Below are 7,171 nucleotides of genomic sequence, written 5' to 3' on the forward strand. Positions count from 1 at the left end.
TGTTGTCTTCGTTGTGAGGAGAGGGGTTTTCTGAGAGATAGAACTCACATGCCAAGAGAACAGTGGGAGGCAAATTGGCCTTGAAGAGTTTAAAGAGTTAAGTGATGAAGGAACCTCAAACACTAGCGCTCAACCTAAGGAGGAAACTCTGTTGAACCGATTGGCGAGTCCTTACCTCTGAGGCATTCCAGTATAGTTAGAATGACACCTGAGTTTTATGGTTTCCATATTACTACTGAAGGTGATACGTTTATCAGTGATAGTACACTAGTAAATTTGCATGAACCTAACAACTACATGGAAGGCATGGCAGGCCCCGAGTCTGGGAAATGGAAAGATGCGGTGGACAATGTACCTGGTTGACAATCAAGTTTGGAACTTGGTTGACAATGTACCTATTCGTAAGACAGTCGGGTGCAAATGGTTCTTGAAGAAGAATACCGACATGGATGGGAAAATACACACTTATAAGGGGCGATTGGTTGCAAAGGGCATTACTCAAACTCCTGAAGTTGACTATGACGAAACCTTCTCACAAGTTGCCAAAATTAAATCTATAAGGGTCATGCTAGCCATAGATGTATTTCATGATTATGAAATATGGCAAATAGATGTCAAAACTATTTCCTTAATGGGAAGTTTGTTGAAGATGTTTACATGAGTCAGTCAGAGGGTTTATTCAACGCAAAGTACCCTAATAGAGTGTGTAAGCTTGAGAAATCCATTTATGGATTGAAACAACCATCTCGCAGATGGAATCTTTGTTTCGATGAGAAAGTCAAAGAGTGTGGATTTTCAAGAAGCCAGGATGAGTCATGTGTATATGTCAAGGCTAGTGGGAGTATAGTTAGTTTTCTGGTGTTATATGTAGATTACATACTCGTCATAGGAAACGACATCCCAACCTTGCAGGAGGTTAAGTCCTGGTTGGTAAGTGTTTCGCTATGAAGGACCTCAGAGAAACTGCTTACATTCTAGGGATAAAGATATTGAAAAATACCAGTAAAAGGCTAATATGACTTAGTCAAAGTACCTACTTGGATAAGGTGTTGAAACTTTTCAACATAGAGAATTCCAAGAAAGGTGAATTGCCCATCCAGAGCAATACCAAACTGAGCAAGGCTCAAAGCTATAGAACAGATGAAAAGATAGTGGATATGAGTGAAGTGCCATATGCCTCCGTTGTTGGCTCAATCATGTACGCTATGATGTGTACTCGCCCTGATGTGGCTTTTGCTTTGAGCATGGTTAGCCGATATCAAGTGAACCCTGGTAGACCTCACTGGACTGTAGTAAAGAACATTCTTAAGTACATGAAGAGGACTAAGTATTGGGTCCTTACCCTCAGTGGGAGTGATGACTTGAGAGTGACAGGGTATAGTGAAGACAACTTTTAGACCGACATAGATAATTTCCACTCTCAGTCGGGCTGAGTATTTACCCTAAATGGAGGAGCAGTAACTTGGAAAAGTTCCAAGCAAGAGACTGTAGTTGATTCAACGTGTGAATCAGAGTACATAGCAGCAAGTAAAGCATCAAAGGAGGCGATATGGTTGAAAAACTTCATCGGAGACCTTGGAGTTGTACCATCCATAAAGGAGCCTATGGAGATTTTCTGCGACAACGAAGGAGTGGTCACCTTAACCAAGGAACCGATAGATCATGGAAGATCCAGGAATATCCATAGAAAATACAATTTTATAAGACATCGAGTAGAAGAAGGACTCCTCGTAGTAAAGAGGGTATCGTTAGAGGATAACCTAACATATCCCCTTACGAAGGGACCGAGTATGGTTAAGCACTTGCAGCATACTAGGAGTATTGGGCTAAAGGAAGATATTAGTTTTAGTAATTAGATAGCTTTTTTAGAAACTTGTAATAAATAAAAATGTAATTGACATTTGATGATTGAATAAAAGGAGTTTTATATATAAGTAAAGTTACTATCTTGTGTCATTTGTTTACTATTGTTTCACTTTTGCATGTTTTGAGTTCTAGAAAAATAAGATTATTCAAACTATCCACAATCGATCATACTTTGGAAGTAGGTTATGAGACTAGACTGTCGTGAATGGGTTTGTAAGATTGTCTAAGGTGTTACACATAGAAAAAGTTTGCTACAACATTCATGAGTGCTCTTGAAATAAGATTTGAGTATTGGATTAAACCCATGCTCATATGAATCACTTCATGGAATTTATCACGAGTGACTATGAGACGATAATATCATATACTCTTCAAACTAAGATATATGAGTTGTTGAATATGAGTCGGTTGTGCATTGATAGTATGAAATCGCATCAACAACTTGATGTTATAAAACATATTATTGTGTATTATTTAACGAGTAGTTAGTACATGCATATAAGTCGAAGTTTATCTGTTCCTTTTATCCTAAGAGGATCAAAAGCGATATCTTGGGCCCCTCGATGATTTTGTTTTGACTTATGTGTCGGGCTCATTCAGGACTCAATTGATGTGTTCAATTAACTTCTATGTCAAACGAATCAGAAATCGGGAAACAAACTGTTGGACAATGAGTATGACTTCATTCCATGTCTTTGTTCACACGATATCTTGTAGAACAGAGGATTATATGACCCCTTATCTAAAGGACGCGTCACTGACTAGGTCATAGTTCGACAACGACTTTTAAGAGATATGATTGTTAATCGGATTTTGAAAGTGCATTGGCAATTATAATTATTAGACTTATCCAAGTGGGAGACTGTTGGATTAGGTGTCTAAGCCCATAACTATAATTGGTATGTACTTGACCCGGTAGTAGCATGGTCGTTTTGGGTTGCCTTCACCGAAGCAATTTGATAGGATGGACTTTTGAGAAAGAGGTTGTTTATGATTTATTAATATATTATATGAATAATATATTAATTGAGAAATCATAATATTTAATTAGTATTGATCAATAATTAATTTGGAATTAATTTAGTGATTAAAAGAGACTGATTTAATTTACGAGGACCGATTAAGTAAATCAGTAATACTTATAGTATGGGCTAATGATCCATGTTGATTAGGGATTGATTAAACCTATATGATAGTCCATGAAGGTTTAACCCAAAGGGCCTAAGAAATATGAAGGGTCATGGTGAATTAGGGTTTGCATGAAAGAAACCCTAGGATTTCCACACTATAAAAGTAACCCCTTAACCCCCAAAATTGGCTAGTGCATTCTAAAGGTGAACCATAACCGATTTGGTGCTTTCTAGCCTCCTCTTGCATTTGTTTTTTGTAACACATTAGGGGCATCAAATTTGAGGTGCTAAAGCTTTTAAAGGCCAAGAGCTACAAGCAACACTAAGAGGTATTCATCTAACCTGTTTTGATGTTGTATATCTCCAATTGCATGCTGGCTAGGGTACTCAAAACACTAAGAGGCATCACATTTGGAAAATTCAAATTGCATGTATAATTAGAGAAAACTTAGATCCAAAGCATCTAGGGTTGTATGTGCACCATAGGAGTGTTATAGTATTCAAAACCCAACAAGTACCACAACACAACACATAACAACATGCATATTGGGTCCACAATCATCACACTGGATTACACCTTAATCCACAACATGAGTCTAGCTTGTCTTTCTGTCCCACAATTCATGTCTAGATTGCTCCTGAGCCCATAATATAAGTTTGGTTTGCCTTTCTATCCCATAACTTATGTATGGCTTGCTCCCGAGCCCACAACATAAATTTGGCTTGCCTTTCCAGATCACAACTTATGTCTGGATAGCTCATGGATTTGTTAGCTGCCGCATAGAGTAGTATTTCCTCAACCCTACCGCACTATGTCGACATATGCAACAGATAAATGTATAACAAGAAACAGATAAACAAATAAACATGAAAGTCTTAACATATCGCTATAGGATATTAACATCCTAAACCTGGATACATAACCTGCTTGACCAACATTGGTGCCTTTGACCCACAAGTATAGTGAGGAAACTCACCTATCGATCTGAAATGTAGCTGAACAGATCATAGTTCCAACTCCTGACTCTACAGGTCACCTATACAATAAATAGTGACATAAGCTCAATTTACGACCAAAATATCCCAAATGACCTAAAGTCAAACTTGGTTAAAGTCAACTCTAGCTAGTTTCCACAACACGCCGTCACAGCAAAGCGACAAAACACACGGTTCTAGCCCAATCCCCACACTATGGCGACCTAAGGCCTCATCGTGGGCACTGGGTTCCAAAAAACTTAATTGGTTAAGCAATTTTCTTCGAATCTAAGTGCTCCAAAGCTCAGATCTGGTCCATTCCATTGTCTAAATGGATAAAGTTTCCAACTTTATCCCTTAAAACCTTATAAGAGGCAAAGATCTCACCCTACATCCAAAAAAGGGTGAAAACATATCATGGATTAATCATGAAGCACTTAATCTTGAAGATCTCATGACCCACGATTTTATAAGGGTTTCTGTAACACCATAAAAATTTAAAACAATTTTTCACATTTTCAAACACATTTTTACAAACTCATTCATTCATAAAATGTCATAGTATCATGTCTTTGTTTCACAAAACATCTCCCAAGATCGAAATACATTAAATCCCATGTGCGTGTACGAATCAAGCCAGCGCCTTCCCGCAGTCATCACTGGTACCTGAAACACATAACACGTAACACTGTAAGCATAAGCTTAGTGAGTCCCCCAAAATACCACATAAACACATATCAGCCACTCAAGGCTGTAACTCTATTGACCCTCTGGTCGAATATCTCTTTGGGACCCTCTTGGTCCCATAACTCTGTGGACCCACTGGTCCTAACTCTGTAAACTCTGAATCATGCAATTACATATCGCAATAAATCAAAACACGTAGTATCATACAAACACACTAGCATATAGCTCTAGAATACTCTGTCACACAACTCTGTTACCACACTAGGTAAAGTATAGTGAGAAGACTCACCTCAGGCGTCTCGGTAAATCTCTGACTCGGTAGAAATATTGCCTAGCCTCCGCCTATTCACATAAAGTAAATACTCTTATAAATATAACTCTCGAGACTAGACTCAACCTGCCATTGGCACCCCCAGAAGGGTAAAAGACTATTTTACCCCCCTTTTGACACAAGTACTCCATTGTTGACCAAACCCTAAAAGTCAACAAAAGTCAACGGTCACACTTTGACCCTACTCGCCGAGTGCACTCTGATGACTTGGCGAGTTTACACATGTTCTATAACACTTTGTGCCGCTTGGCACGCCGAGTCCCTCCCTATGCTCGACGAGTCATACCAGGCACGAATCGCGGGGCCACCCCGAATCAACTCGCCGAGTCTCAAGAACAACTCAGCGAGTACCGCCTTGAACTCCAATCCTCTAACCCCCTTCTGACTCACTGAGTCATCCACCAACTCGGCAAGTCTACTCACTGAGCAATTTACGTGAAATCCTAACCCTACTCGGCGAGTCTCAAGAACAACTCGGCGAGTTCATGCCATGCACAAACTCTACTGACCTCCTGAGGTCAGATATGCTTCCCTAAACCATAGATCTGGCCTCCCCAAGCATGAATGTCACGTAAAGTCCGAAACTTGATGCTTGTATAACAACAACAAGGCATCAAAAGGAGATTTAGTCCCAAAAATGGCAACCTAAGTCCAATAACCCCAAACTGATCCATAAAGCTCCAAGGGTTAAGGTCTTTGGAGCTCTTTGAGTCCAGATCCAAGGCACAAACTCGAAGAGGGACCATTTGCTCCACATAATCACTCTCCAAAGGGGTTAAAAAACCTTAACTCTAATGATCAACACCAAAACTAAAGGAGGTTCGAACTATTACCTCAAAATGAAGTGTCTGAACTCTGGAATTGCTAGAATCGCACCTCCTCTTTGCTCTTGGTCACCTCCTTCTTGCTAAACCAAAGGTATAAGGATCAAAAGTGACTTCTTCTTCCTCACAACGATTTGGATCACTTAGGGTTCTCTCAAGGGACCGGTAGCCGTAATGGGAGGCTATAAGTGCCCTTAAATAGACTCCAAACTCGAGGATTAGGGTTTCATTAAACAATGTGGACTCGCCGAGTCCGGACGTGAACCCGGATGAACATCCGCGACCCTACTAGGTGAGTCTTGGCTCCAACTCGCCGAGTTCCTCCACAAACTCCAAAATAATTAAATAAAATAATACCTGGGAATCCGGATGTTAATATTCTCCCCCACTTGAATCAGACTTTGCCCTCGAAGTCTCATTCTGGAAACAACTCCGGATGCTGCTCATGCATCTCCGACTCTGACTCCCAAGTCATCTCGGACCCCTTCCGATGTTGCCACCGAACCAAAAACAGAGGCACCTCCTTGTTCTTCAAAACCTTGATCTTCCGATCCCTGATCGCCACCGGTCTCTCAGCATAATTCAGGCTCGTATCCACCTGAATATCCTCTAATGGCACCATTGCCGACTCATCGGCTATACATTTCCGCAACTGTGACACGTGGAAAGTGTCATGAATCTGCCCCAACTCCTCAGGTAGCTCCAAATGATATGCTACCCTGCCCACCCTCGCGATCACTCTAAACGGACCAATATACTGGGGCCCTAGCTTGCCTCTCTTCCTGAACCGGATCACTCCTTTCCAAGGAGATACCTTCAGGAGCACAAAATCTCCGACCTAAAACTCAAGCTCGGACCGACGCCTATCCGCATAACTCTTATGGCGACTCTGAGCGGTCAACAACCTTTGTCTGACCTGCTGAATCTGCTCGGTCGTCTGAAGTACTATCTCCGTACTACCCATCACACGTTGCCCTACCTCTCCCTAGCAGATGGGAGTCCGACACCTCCTCCCATACAACAACTCAAAAGGCGGCATACCGATGCTCGAATGATGGCTATTGTTATAGGAAAATTTTGCCAAAGGTAGGTACGTGTCCCAACTCCCTCCGAAGTCCAATACACATGCCCGAAGCATGTCCTCGAGTGTCTGAATCGTCCGCTCACTTTGCCCGTCAGTCTGTGGGTGGTATGCGGTACTAAAATCGTCGCACATCTCGATCTGAGATGATCGAGATCGGTACTCCATGCCGTGATACCACCTCTCTCACGTACAACGCTGCTAACCTCTCAGCGGAAGAGCTCTCACTGATAGCTAGGAAGTGGGTGCTCTTCGTCAACCTGTCCACAATCACCTA

Source organism: Lactuca serriola, chromosome 4, assembly GCF_051521515.1.
Source record: "Lactuca serriola cultivar US96UC23 chromosome 4, Lser_US96UC23_V15, whole genome shotgun sequence".
In the NCBI taxonomy this organism is placed as follows: Eukaryota; Viridiplantae; Streptophyta; class Magnoliopsida; order Asterales; family Asteraceae; genus Lactuca; species Lactuca serriola.